We start from the raw sequence: 13,438 nt of genomic DNA, 5'->3' as shown, positions 1-13,438 counted from the left end.
GATCTAGGCTTCCGCTAGAAACTCCTTTTCAAACCTCTTGGCAATTTCGCATAAAACAAAAAAAGCCCCATTCACACTCCCACTGCAAAGCATCAGCCCGAGGGCACACCCGCAGGACATCTAAACCACCCTAACAAACTTCAGTTGATTTATTCATTTATTTGGAATTTTATAGTAAATTGCATGAAAATGTGTGTAATCTTTTGGTTACTTCAGAGTGCAAGACAAGGAATAGAATAAAGTTCAATCATAAGAACAAGTAATGAAACCGGTAAGCATCCTGTCAGGTATGGTGAGTCATAACTCTGGGTAGATTAAATCATATTCCTGCCTTTCTGAAAAGGATGTTCTTTCTATGAATCAAATGTTCGTAATTTTACTTAATAAGCTCTTCTACATAATCAGGTCCTATCACTTAAGAACATGTAACCCATTCACATACACTTCTCTGTAGTTTTCCATCTCCTGTGCCATTTTCATTTACGATGTTGGCACATTTTTAGGTCAAGCCTCGACAGCGCTTGCGCTGTCTGCAAGACCTGGTGAATCTCTTCTGTGGGCTACTGGCACACCCACCGATTTCCATTGGTTGCTATCTGTGGCATTCAGAAATGTTGTCTTGTTATTGGTGCATTTGTGTAAATGTCCCTCCTTTGTATGTTTAGCTCCCTCCCCAGAGATTTCACCAAAATAACATTTTGGTTGGCCACACACTGTGCAGTGTGTGATAGTCTTTGCTCCAATCTGGCCATTGCAAGTTTAGTGTTGTTTATAGCTGGCGTCGGCAAGCGAAATTGTCGGGCTGTGATGTGGGAGGCATATCCCCATGGATGCACTGATCTTAAAAATGTTTAATACGCTTAAACATGAGCAGATGCTGTTTAATGCACAGCCATGCAGGAATGTACTCTTCCAGTGCAACAGTGTAATGGTTTCTGCATGGTGTTCAAGCTGAGGTATTTTGTATACTCCGAGACTAGCCAGTGTATTAAGACTGGTGTCATCGACACTCGGTTTGCTTATCTTTGGGGAGATCAGCCAACTCACTCTGAAAACAGTAACCTGTGACACATCCTGCCTTGGAGGCATCTTACTGTGTAGTTTTCTTAAACCATAAATGCGGAGACATGGGCAGTATATTTCTTTCAGAGCCCATAGTTTTTATCGATAAAATTGCACATTTGGCCTGAATCACAGGCTGGGGTTATAACACAGCTATTTAACGTGTACCTGCAGCCTTTTTCTGAAAGCTGGGCTGCAGTAGCCTGTTCTGTAGTGTCTGGCGCCAAGCACACACCATATGAAGGGGGTAAGTAGACATGTAAGGATGCTTCCTGTAGTTTGGTCGGACAATTCCGCTGTCATCTTCACCATCTTGGTTCACAAACCCAACCCCCCTCAGCTCACATCTCGTACCCCCATTAGTACCAGAGCATGGAAAAACCTGGACTACCCCTCATTGTCCAACATTCTGGCTGCTTCCTCTTATGAGGCAGCATCACATCCCAATCTCCTGTCAAGCAGATACCAGAAGTGGATTTTGGATGCTATCAACCATGTTGCCCCGGCGAAATTCATTATTTCTAATCGAGCTATGCCATCTGCCCAATGGTTCATCGAGGATCTTCGACAACAACGGCAGTAATGTAGGAATTTGGAAAGACGCTGGCGGAAGCATTACAATCCCTTGGACAAACAAACCTACAAAGATGCGCAAGGGCTATACAAAAAATCCATCATTAAACATAAAGGCGCTTTCTTTCAAGCTCAGATAGAATCTGCCAAAAACTCCACAAGAAGGCTATTTCAAGTAGTCGATTCTCTCTCCAACCCTCCGACAGGACCTCCCACTGAGCCATCTCAAGACCTTTGTAATGAGGTTGCCACTTTGTTTTTCACCAAGGTCACCAGTATTTTTTCATCTTTCTCCCTTCCTAAACGCTTGGATCTCTCTGACCCACCTCCCTCGGCCCCTTTAAACACACCTATCTTTCTCAACTTCCAGCTGGTCTCGACAGACCTGATCAGCAAACTCACCACTTCCATCAAATCTGGATCTCCCTTAGACCCTTGTCCCCCTGCCATACTGAGCGCTCTCAGTGAGGTTATCACTCCCCCGCTCACTGATTTATGCAATTCCATTTTTCAGACAGGCATCTATCCTGAAATCTGGAAAAAGGCGGTCATCAAGCCCCTGTTGAAAAAACCTTCCTTGGACCCTGCGGACTCAGCTAGCTACAGACCGATTGCCTGTCTCCCATCCCCGGCCAAAATATTTGAAGCAGTTATGAACAACCAGCTTTCAGGGTTCATAGATAGTCACCAACTTCTAGATGATACCCAGTTCGGGTTCAAGAAGGGCCACAGCACCGAAACAGCCCTGATAAAGGCCTCTGACGAGATTAGGACTATAATGGACCAAGGTGGGGCGGCGGTCCTAATACTCCTTGACCTATCCGCGGCCTTTGACACGGTCGATCACTGCATCTTGATCGACCGTGTCACATCCCTGTGGGTCTCCCATCTAGCCAGGGACCTTATAGCTTCATTTCTGGCCAACCGCACGCAGACAGTGAAACTGGGCTCTTTCTATTCTCCCACCTTCACCCTCCCGTGCGGGGTGCCCCAGGGTTCCGCGCTAAGCCCCACATTATTTAATATATATGTGGCGGATTTGGCGAGGGTGATAAAAGCACACGGGCTGCGCTTAACCACCTATGCGGATGACACCCGATTGGTGCTGGCAGTGCTTCAGGATGGACCAGGAGTTGCCGCAAAATTTCAGGAGGGGATGTTGGCCATCAGTTCGTGGATGTCAAATAACTGCTTGAAATTAAATTTGGATAAGCCCGAGGTGATGACCTTTGGCAGCCTTTTACCGGAATTGTCCGCCACCTGGTGGGCCAGTCAAAGGGGCCCCCCTCCCACTCCGGTTGCCAGGGTCAGAAACCTCGGTGTTGTGTTCGATGACAAGCTGTTATTTAAGCACCACGTGAACGCAGTGGTCTCATCCTCCTTCTACATACTGAGGAAGATTAAGAAACTGTTGCCATATCTCCCTCCAGCTGCAGATCAAAATATTGATCACCACCCTCGTTTTTTCCAAAATGGACTATGGCAACGCTCTCTTCCTCAACACTCAAGAACACGTCTTAAATAAACTACAGTCAGTCCAAAATGCTGCCGCTAGAATTCTGCTCGGCATCCCCAGACACTGCCCCACCTCCTCTGCCATACGTCACCTGCATTGGCTGAGGGTTAAGAGTCGGATAAAGTTCAAGGCACTTTGCATTGCCTATAAAGCCATCCATGACTTAGCACCCAGGTTTCTTAAAGATGCTTTTCGGATCTACGCTCCAAAAAGATCACTTCGCTCATCCTCCACCCATCTCCTCTCTGTCCCACGTACCAGAACCACTACTTGGGGAGATAGACCTTTCTTAGTAGCAACACCTAGGCTATGGAACTCTCTCCCACTGTTCATCAAAACCCACCCCACTCTTTTCAGCTTCCGTAAACTCCTGAAAACCAGGTTATTTAATCAATAACTACTTGGCTGCTTTCCGGCCTAGGAAGTCCGACATGCGCCGAGACACCCTCGGTAAGCATGGGCGAATTTTGCGAATCTCGCGTTCGCGAATTTTGCGGATTTGCGAACTCGCAATTCACAAAATCCGCGAATTCTCGCGAATTTGTGGATTTTTTTTTGTGTGTTCACGCGGGTTTCTGCCAGTTCGCGAGGGTTTTGTACAATTTCGCAAACGCGAACTTACCTGTCGGGTCGCAAGTTTCGCGAACTTGTTGTTTCTACGTGTCCAGCCTGTTTGGGACACTCTTCTTCATCACTGCCACTCTCTGTCACCACTGCCACTCTCTGACTACTCATGCCACCCTCTGGCCCACCCATGCCACCCTCTGTTTCATCACAGCACCCTCTGGTTGTCCAGTCAGTGTACATTATTGTGGCAAAGCAAGCACACCTTCCCTGCCTCAAGTGACCTGAATTAATTTGGGGCTGATTAATGTGTCACAGAATATTTTTTTGAGCTGGCACCTGCTTCCTTAGTGCTTCCTGATTAGTGATCTTTTGCACTTGCTAAGTGCTTTCATTGTTGCAAAATTAGTTACAACACCTGCCCTGCCCCAACTGACAATAATGAATTAGGGGCTGATTAATGGATTTGAACTTCCAGCCTGCTCCTGCTTGTCTCCCTTAGCTGTAATTCAGGACCTTTGTGGCATATGTGTAACTATTCTGAGGTTCAGAGCAGGGTCACATAATAGTTGCAACTGGCAACTGAACTCTGGAGGGGCCCCTCAGGAAGCACTACAGGAAATGGCTACTAATGATGAGCCTGAGCTTTTGAACCTGGTAAGTAGTTTCAGTTTTGCTAAGATCGTATTTCTGCAATTTTGCGCTTATTCGCGGGGCGCGAAGTTGTACTGGGAAGCCGCGAACTCACGCAAACAGTGCGAGCAAGCCATAAAATCCGCTGCTCGCGGATTTTGCGGGAGATTTGCGAATCTCGCGGATTGTGAATTTACCGAAAATCCGCAAAATCCGCGAGCGAAACGGATTTTCCGCCCATGCTTAACCCTCGGGTAGTTGTGCGCAATAAAAATTCCAAAAACATAAACATAAACATAAACCTAGGCTGGTTCAAGGGCTTTATCACCTACCACACTGTACACAGAAAAGGAGTTTTATTTTTCCAATGGAATTTTCAAACCTGTTGACCCAGATACAATCTTAGATCAAAGATCCATCTGTAAATAGAAATCTCAAAGTACAACAGATCACAACTTCGAGAGTCCTCATTCCCCATAAAGACAACAAAGCTATAGAATTTCTTCTCTACCGACACCATGTCGACGTACAGAAACCTGGAAGTAGTAGTAGGGGTCTCCTTAGAATAAACAGACAATGTGTCCTGAGTTGTGGTGACAGGCTCGCAATCTGGGGCAAAGCAAGGGCATAAGTCTGGATTCTGCACAGCTCAAATCTAGTAGTGTAGGTAGGGCCACTGGAATTATGCGGCAGGGGAGAGTGAACTTCAGACAAGAATGCCAAATTATGTACACCACATTTTGTGATAGGATTACTTCATTATTTTGTATTTTTTAAGCTTTTTAACACATTCTCGATGTTAGTTGTATCAAATTAATAACAGTGTTCACATAAATAAAGCAATAAGTTACAGAAATGTGAACAGCCAACTTTGCAATGGGCCTTTCACTGCGCGACAACACGTGTCACTGCATTTTACTAACTTTTGAACCATTTGAGCTAGAAACACTTTTTTTTAAATCTGCATATCATGCAGCAAATGATGGATTATGTGGCAAATGCATAAAATCTATAGTGATGCAAACATTGCTGCAGTTGCAAAATCTCATAATTCCAGTGGCCCTGGCTGTAGGATGCAAATGCAAACTACGTGTCAGTGAAGCTCATTCATCAACACCGCCAAACTCGCCCTCTCAACTCTACTTCAGGATCAGAAAACTTGATAGCCATCTGGAAATTCGCAAAGCTCTGGAAACTTTACTATTCCTGAATTGCTGTCTGAGACATTTCGGAAAGGCGGGTTCACATGTTTACTGTATTGTTTTTAAACTCTGCTATACTTGACACTATTTTTCAAACTTATTTTAAACTGCTGTATTCTTTTATGATCTAAACAGATCGAAATAAAGATTGAAATGAAATGAAAGGTGGGTGTGTCTTGAAGTTAATATTAGACTACTGTTACACTCTCTGTTGTATGTCTGTAGAATGTAATCCTCTGTTATGTCAAGCACTTGCTTACCAACACAACATACTTGTGCCAGAGTAGTCATGCCTGATGCTGTTCAGTTACTGCCATTGACTAAAATATGAGTGCTTTATCAGGAACTACTTACTGATACACTGCACCGCCCTGAGATCGCCTGCCGTCCCAGCATACCCCGGAGACCAGTGCCTACCACCGAACCATTGTCCCAATTCACGAACTGTAGGGCCAGCATTCCCCCAAACTCAGCCACACATGTGTTAAATCATCGCCCTGTGCATGCCCCTCGCGGCGAATTCACCTCCCAAGCATTTATAACAAGGACTGGAGTTATGGAACACAAGCTATGTAACCGGAGTCATGTCACCTCCGCCAGACAACTAATGACCTCCCTAGACGCTCCACTTAACATTGCATTGGTTGTATAATTACCGGATCCCTCACAACGACTAATCGGGCCAACCTGCTCCGCATAAAGCCACCACCGAGCCCTTCCTTCACACTCTGCGAGTAACACTCCAGCCCGTGCCACTCCTGGTCCTCAGGCGATGCGACTCTCCCCCTCGGATTCCGGCAGCAGAGCACCCATTGTCGCGATGCTGCTTGCCCTGCAAGAAAGTAAAAGAAAGAGAAAGGGAAAAACTGTCTGCCTTCTCCTATCGCCTCTGTATGACTCCTTTGCTCCAGTGCCGGCAATTCACGCAGTCCACAGCACACAGGGCTAGCACTGTTAGGAAGCAAGGACGAGGGCCCGGGTGATGTGCCCTAAACTTACTGTGCGTACCCGTTATCCAAGACAAGGATGTCAGCACAGCGGCCGGTACATCCCCACCCCTACCTACTATCCATACCTGTCACGGTGGGAAGAGGTAAGAGCACAGATGTCAGTGCAGAGGCCAGTGACTCCCCACATTCTGCTATAAACATTAGTCATTCAAGAGAGGGGTCTCAGCAGGCAGTCAGTTACTCCATAAATTGCTATTATGCTCATCTGTCATCCGAGACAGAATTCTCAGCAGAGAGGCCAGTCTTTCTACACACTCTAATACGCACACCCATCATCCCAGGAAGAGGTCTCAGCAGAGAGACTAGTCTCTTTCCACAACCGACTATGCACTCTTGTCAGTCCAGAGAGACGTCTCGGAGGAGAAAGTAGTCTCTAGCTTCACCCTATTATGCACGCCCTTCATTGCAGAGAGGTCTTAACAGAGAACACTCCCTTCAGACACCTTAGTATACACAGTTGTCGTGTGACAGAGAGGAGGTTTCAAAGGAGAGGCCAGTTACTCCCCACATGCTACTATACAGACCCATCATCCAAGAAGGGTGTCTCACCGGAGAAGGCAGTCCCTTCTCACACCCTACTATCGTAACTGATCAACTGAGGAGGAAGTCTCAAAAACAGAGGCCAGTTCTCCCACACCTTATTAGGCACACCGGCCACCCTGAAGAAAGGTGTCAGAGGAGAGGCTAGTCTCTCCTCAGACCCTACTCTGCACATTGGTCACACTTGGGGACAGGTTTCATTGGAGAGGGCAGTCACTCTCCACACCCTAGTATACACAATTGTTCCTCTGTGAGAGGTGTCAGTGAAAATCCCAGTCTCTGCTCACACCCTACTATGCATTCCTGTCATACAGTAAAAAGGTGTCAGCTGAGAGGCTACTTTCTCCCAACACCCTACTGATGGGGACTATAAGGTGTATGTATTGTAATCAAGGAAAGTGTAAAATCTACCCTCCAAAAATGTTACAATCTTGCGACTCTCGCTGGATCGTAAATAAAAAATAAAACAACAAGTAGGGGGTCAAAGAAAATCTTTCTCAAGAAAGAGGGTTTGGTGTAGAGGTTTCTGTGTTTGTACATTCTAATACACACACCCTACGATACTGAGCTATAATTCATGAAATATAAGTTAAATGTTTGGTCTTGCGAGCAGGGCCGGACTGGCCGTAGTGGGTACCGGGCAATCCCCCGGTGCGCCGCACGGATGGGGGGGCTGGTTTGGGGCCCCGGGGGGGGGCATTTTTGGGGGCGCCCGAGCACTTTGCCAGGGCCGGTTTTGGTTCCCAGTCCGGCTCTGTTTGCGAGCATCTCTGCACAGTGTGTCAGGGGTTTGATACTGATAAAAGCTGTCCGTAGTAGGACATTTGTTTTGGAATTGGTATTCACTATTTTTGCTTTTTCTGAACAATTATATACAGATTGAACACCGTACTGAATGGGAGTTTCCCATATATCTGTGTTTGATTGTTAATGTGAACTATGATACGTGTAATGCCATTGTAATTTATACAGCAATTTGTGGGGAAATGAAGCTTGGATGATGTCATCAGTGATGTCATTTCAGATGTCAACAGTGATGTCATAAGTGAGGTCAAATGTGACTCCATAATCAGTGCATAAAGATGGCGCAAGTTATAATTAGCAGCACTAACTATAACTGCAGAATTTGTTTTGTTTTGTTCAAAACCTTAATGTTGTCACTGAGAAATTCACATAACTATAATTTTACTTTAACCTTTTTTTCAGTGAAATATATAAATATTTATATATATATATATCTATACTACTATTATAAAGGAAGAACGTTGAACCTTTGAGGCGGGTAAACTCGGGAACCACAGCGCCAATCCACACACCCGATACATCGTTGTAATCGTCAGGGTGTGCAGATAAACATTGGCTATATAAACGTAATAAAAATACGTTATTTAAAAAATTTACCGGAAAAAGAAAGTTGTCCCTTGGAAGAAGCGCCGGCCGAGACGGGCGTGCCCGACGTGAGGAGCGTGGGGAGGAGCGGCGTCCAGGAGCGCGAGGAGGACCGGCGGACATGGCGCGGGAGGAGTGGTGAGGAGCGGCGAACAGGCGGTGAGGAGCGGCGGACAGGCAGGGAGGAGCGGTGAGTGGTGGATGAGGTAGGTTATTTATTCATTTATTTAGGAGCGGTGAGCGGCGGAAAAAATAAGTAAAAATGAAAATCGTGAGCAAGAGGAAGCAAACGGAGCATTACAAAAGTGAACCAAACGGTGTATTACAGGAGGAAAAAGTTACGTTTGCAGGTTGCAAAAGCATAGAAAGTAAACATAGAGGTATAGGAGGAAAAAGTGACGGGTGCAGGTAGCAAGAGGAAGCAAACGGAGCATTAAAAAAGTGAGCCAAACGGTGCATTACAGGAGGAAAAAGTTACGTGTGCAGGTTACAAAAGCGTAGAAAGTAAACATAGAGGTATAGGAGGAAAAAGTGACGTGTGCAGGTAGCAAGAGGAAGCAAACAGAGCATTAAAAAAGTGAGCCAAACGGTGCATTACAGGAGGAAAAAGTTACGTGTGCAGGTTACAAAAGCGTAGAAAGTAAACATAGAGGTATAGGAGGAAAAAGTGACGTGTGCAGGTAGCAAGAGGAAGCAAACGGAGCATTAAAAAAGTGAGCCAAACAGTGCATTACAGGAGGAAAAAATGACGTGTGCAGGTTACAAAAGCGTGCAAAGTAAACATAGAGGTATAATACTGCAATATATGGAGGAAGGCTCCACGGGACCCACTGACAACGTCGGGGCGGGCGGGGCCCTGAAGCCTAATTGCTCCCGGACAACGTCGGGACGGGCTGCTAGTATATATATATATATACATATAAGTCAAAAATGCTGTGGTTATAGTCATAACTGCTGCCATAAACTACAAAATAAATAGATTAAGACACAAATGCAAATGCATTTTTAATACAGTATTAAGCATATATATTACATGCAAATATTAAATTTAATGTTAAAACGAAATATCGAGTGAATAACATTACTGCCATCTACGTGTCAGCTGCATAAACCAGGACACTGAAAAGCGCAGACAGCCAAACCACTGTTCGTGCCAGTGGCCATCAAAGGAGGGCACGCGCCGAGATGCAGTTATAGAAAGCACTCCTTCTTTGAGCCGGTAAACTTTGAACTCAGTTCTGGCCCCAGGCCTAGGGATTGTGGCTGTTTTTTACTGACAAGCCAACCATCACCAATCTCGATGAACAGATTAGGCTTCACGGCGCGCGCTCTCCTGGGCGCTCAGGATTCTACTGCCTCGGGTCACAATCAAAAAAGAGAGGCCTGCAGTCCTATTTTTCATTCCTTTAAACTGTTTCACTTTTAAACCTTTTTGCAGTGATAAGCAAATAATATTCGCACTTCGGTCATGCCATGCACCTCCCCCGCCACATATTGACCTCCTCATAGGAATGTTCGGCCCAGAACCAAGACTCCAGTAGACAGTATAGTGCAAGGCAGTACTGAAGAGGGAAGCCACACTTTTCAGCACCTTTAGGAGAAGTTCAGGAGGCAGTACCTTTTCATTTAAATGTGCATCGCTTCTCTATTCCTGCTGAACAAGTCTTTGCTTCTGCTCTGCTCAATAAAGTGGTAAAATAGCTCCCTGTCTGGTGAGTGCTTGCTATACATCTAAACGTCTCCTCATTTGCATGAGTCACCCTCTTCGGACTCTGTTCTGTTCAACCCTCTTCGGGCTCATCTCCATCCTCCAAGCAATCGTCATTTCTCCCAGAGATTTCACTGGGACGCCCACACTGAAAACATTGCTCACTTACGAAAAATGTATAGTGTCTGTTGATTTCAGGGGGTTTAACCCTCCTCCCGCTGCACTCAACGACTCAATCCAAAAGGTTGAGAGGCATTGCTCGTCAGACATTCACTCAGCATTTCATCTTTCCCAGATCAATAAAGCGATGGGTATTAGTGGCAGCAGTAACTCCGACTGTTGTCGCCTGGTACAACTCAGTTTGCAAGGTGTGTTCTCTAAATAATGCGCCCTCCGCAAAGCTGGAGCGGGGCAAATTTAACAGAGTATTGCCGCCATTTTTTTCCTCTTCAAAATACCAAAGTGCCTCGAGTCAGGAAGTCTACCTCACCCGGCTGCCACCAAGGAGAGCAGGTGATAGCTGGTTATGACTGGGAGGAGGCGCCTTTGGGAAGTGCCGCGTGACATAGCTCAGGGCCACGGCCTGTAAGGGAGAGCAGCCCAGCGCACCTGCGTTTCAAGCATCTTGTTCGTGTTTGCATCATCTTCATGCACACCTCACCCAAACAGTCCAGTCATTGATAAAAACAGGTTTCCCTTCGTACGTCACGTGCGCATTGGCGAGCGACGGTGCACTGCGCTGCTAGGGACACAGAAAGAATGCCGGGTTGAGATTCTGATGTAGCCAGAGATATGACCAAGCAATTCATGCCCTGTCCTGCACATGACCCGGGCTGGCCCAGGCTTAACCTCCGCACAAAAATGCTCTCCGGGGCAAGGAAGAAACTGTGGAACCTGTAGACATTGAAGACAATATCTAAAGCGGGTATGTGCAGTGCACCCAGTTAGTATTTTAAACTATTTTAAACATTTAAGCTATTTTAAACCGGCAGTGTCATGGGCGTTTTTTTTTAGCTTTATGCACATTTATGTGAAGGGTCAGTACAAACATAATCTTTCCTAAAACATGAGAATGTAGTTTACTTAAAATCAATTGGGATCGGATGCGGAGAGTGCATTAACAAATAATCTTAACCTATAGGGATAGCTGTAAGAAGCTACTATTTTGAAGGATACATGCGAACATGCCACAGAAGCTTTCAATATTTTAACAAGGAAATGGTAAACCGAGAATAACTTTTTTAAAACAAAAAAAAGATACAGCTAACTGAATTTACATTACTGTTCATATTTATGTAATAAAAAGGGGCAACTTGGTTTATTCTCAAACGTATGCATGTTTCAAACATGTACCTATTTTACATTTAAAAGAGGAGGGTACATTTTTTTTAAGGAAAATGGTAGCATTACTGGGAAATGAGTTTCTTCTATTTTGCACTGATACAAATATCGTTTGCTCATTCATGTATTACAAAAGTAGCAAAAACGGTGCAAGCAGATGTGCCTTTTTATTTGCTACACTGATACTTTTCTGTGATGACCTTTGCACTTTTAATGACTTGTATCATTTAACAAAATGTTCAACCAGACAGCAGCCGCGGAAAGATGTTGCATAGCTTTTCAAGAAAATATTTAAAACCCCAGGATGAAACATATCACAGTTTGTTGTCCGTTTAGTAATTTCCTATACCTTTTCATGCAAATGAACAAACTCATTGCAAAGGATTCTGGGACATTTTTATTGGATTACAAAGCAATGTTTTGTGTATTGCCAATTTAAAAGTATGCTTCATGAACAGGGATTGAACAGCCAGGGTATTCAGAGGATAAACAATGAATGGCTTCTTTATCCCCAATTTTCGCTTTCTGACCTAAGTGCCCTGATTGCTAACTCCATAACCATTTTCAACAAGTGGCCTACAGACAAGCTACAAATTGAATCCCACGGCCTTCTATTAAAAGAATGCAAATGGAGAACTAAGAGAGGGGGAATGCGTAGCAAAAAGAGAGCTTGTGTCTCCAATATCTCTTAAGTACTGGAGCCATCAACAGCCGTCGCTGGAAATATAGACAGTCTTAGACTTCGCAAAGGTCTCGGAGCATTTTCGCATTTTTTAGAACCCATCCTTTTTTTATACTTTGTTTATTTGCATTTTCCAAAAGAAAACAAAAAAAACAGCGACATACAGAAACAAAAGACAAAAGAACGGAAAGACAGTCAGTCCGCATCATAATGTACACAGTCTGTGGTAGCATAAGAGGTACATAACAAAACAGCAGAACGTTTTCCAGTGGCTAGTGCATGTCCAACAGATAGCTCATGATGTGCAGCGATGGCCACACTGTCGGTGTTGACCGTACAGCAATTGTCATAAACAAGCTGTGGCTACCATCCCACACAGTGGTCCTGTACAACATATTTAACAGCATGATGCAGCGCCCATTATGCCCCTTGAACCTACAATGCTTGTGATGTCTGTGATAGTGTATCGTTGGGCTCCTGTGAGCGCTGCAGGTATGCTAACAAGGGTTGCCAGATATCCACCGGTCTAGAGGCGGGCGGCTGCAATTGAGAATATGTATCGCTGGTGGTGTTGCAGTATGTCATGCTGTGTAGCCATTTCTGAAGTATAGGGCTAGTTTTACTCGCCCATTTAATGGCATCCTCGTGCTTGGCTAGCAGGAGCGCTATCGCGGAAAAGCGACGCCGGGACTTGGAGAGGTCATGGACATGGCCCAGTAGGGCAAGGAGAGGTGATGGTGCTATGTCCAGTTCAACAATCTTAGACAGTTGGTTGAAAATGGATGTCCATTAAACCTCCAACTTGGGACATGTCCACGTCATGTGGGCAAAGTCCCCATGTGGGGCTTTACATTGCGGGCAGGCGTCCGATCGTGATGGGTCACTAGGGGTACTAGGGGTGAGATAAAACCGCCTCAGAAACTTGAAATGCAACAGTTTATGACGATGGTTCGGGGGTACCCTCCGTGTTTGCTCACAACAACGCCGCCATTGAAGATCAGTTAAAAGATGTCCAAGATCGCCCTCCCAGGCAGCCCTCACCACTGTGTCTCTGCTCGGAAGCAATCATATCACCCCCTTGTACAGTCTAGCAACGAGGTGAGTCCAGTCCTCTCTACTAATAACTCCAGTTAGAAGAGGAAACTCAGTGGGCGCCAATGCATAGCTCTCAATGTGGGCACTTAGCGCCTTCTGTACACGCATGAGCACAAAATAGTC

General features: G+C 45.3%; 1 protein-coding gene across 2 annotated transcripts in view; it reads right to left on the bottom strand.

Annotated features, from left to right (window-relative positions):
• Positions 1-13,438, bottom strand: part of DLC1 (DLC1 Rho GTPase activating protein) — a 1,582,515-nt gene that overhangs the window by 100,971 nt on the left and 1,468,106 nt on the right. The gene's annotated exons all lie outside the window — the stretch shown is intronic.

The sequence above is a fragment of the Lissotriton vulgaris genome, chromosome 3_1 (genome assembly GCF_964263255.1).
Source record: "Lissotriton vulgaris chromosome 3_1, aLisVul1.2, whole genome shotgun sequence".
Taxonomy (NCBI): Eukaryota; Metazoa; Chordata; class Amphibia; order Caudata; family Salamandridae; genus Lissotriton; species Lissotriton vulgaris.
The sequence above is the reverse complement of the archived record's forward strand: the minus strand, read 5'-3'. Positions and strand labels throughout refer to the sequence as shown.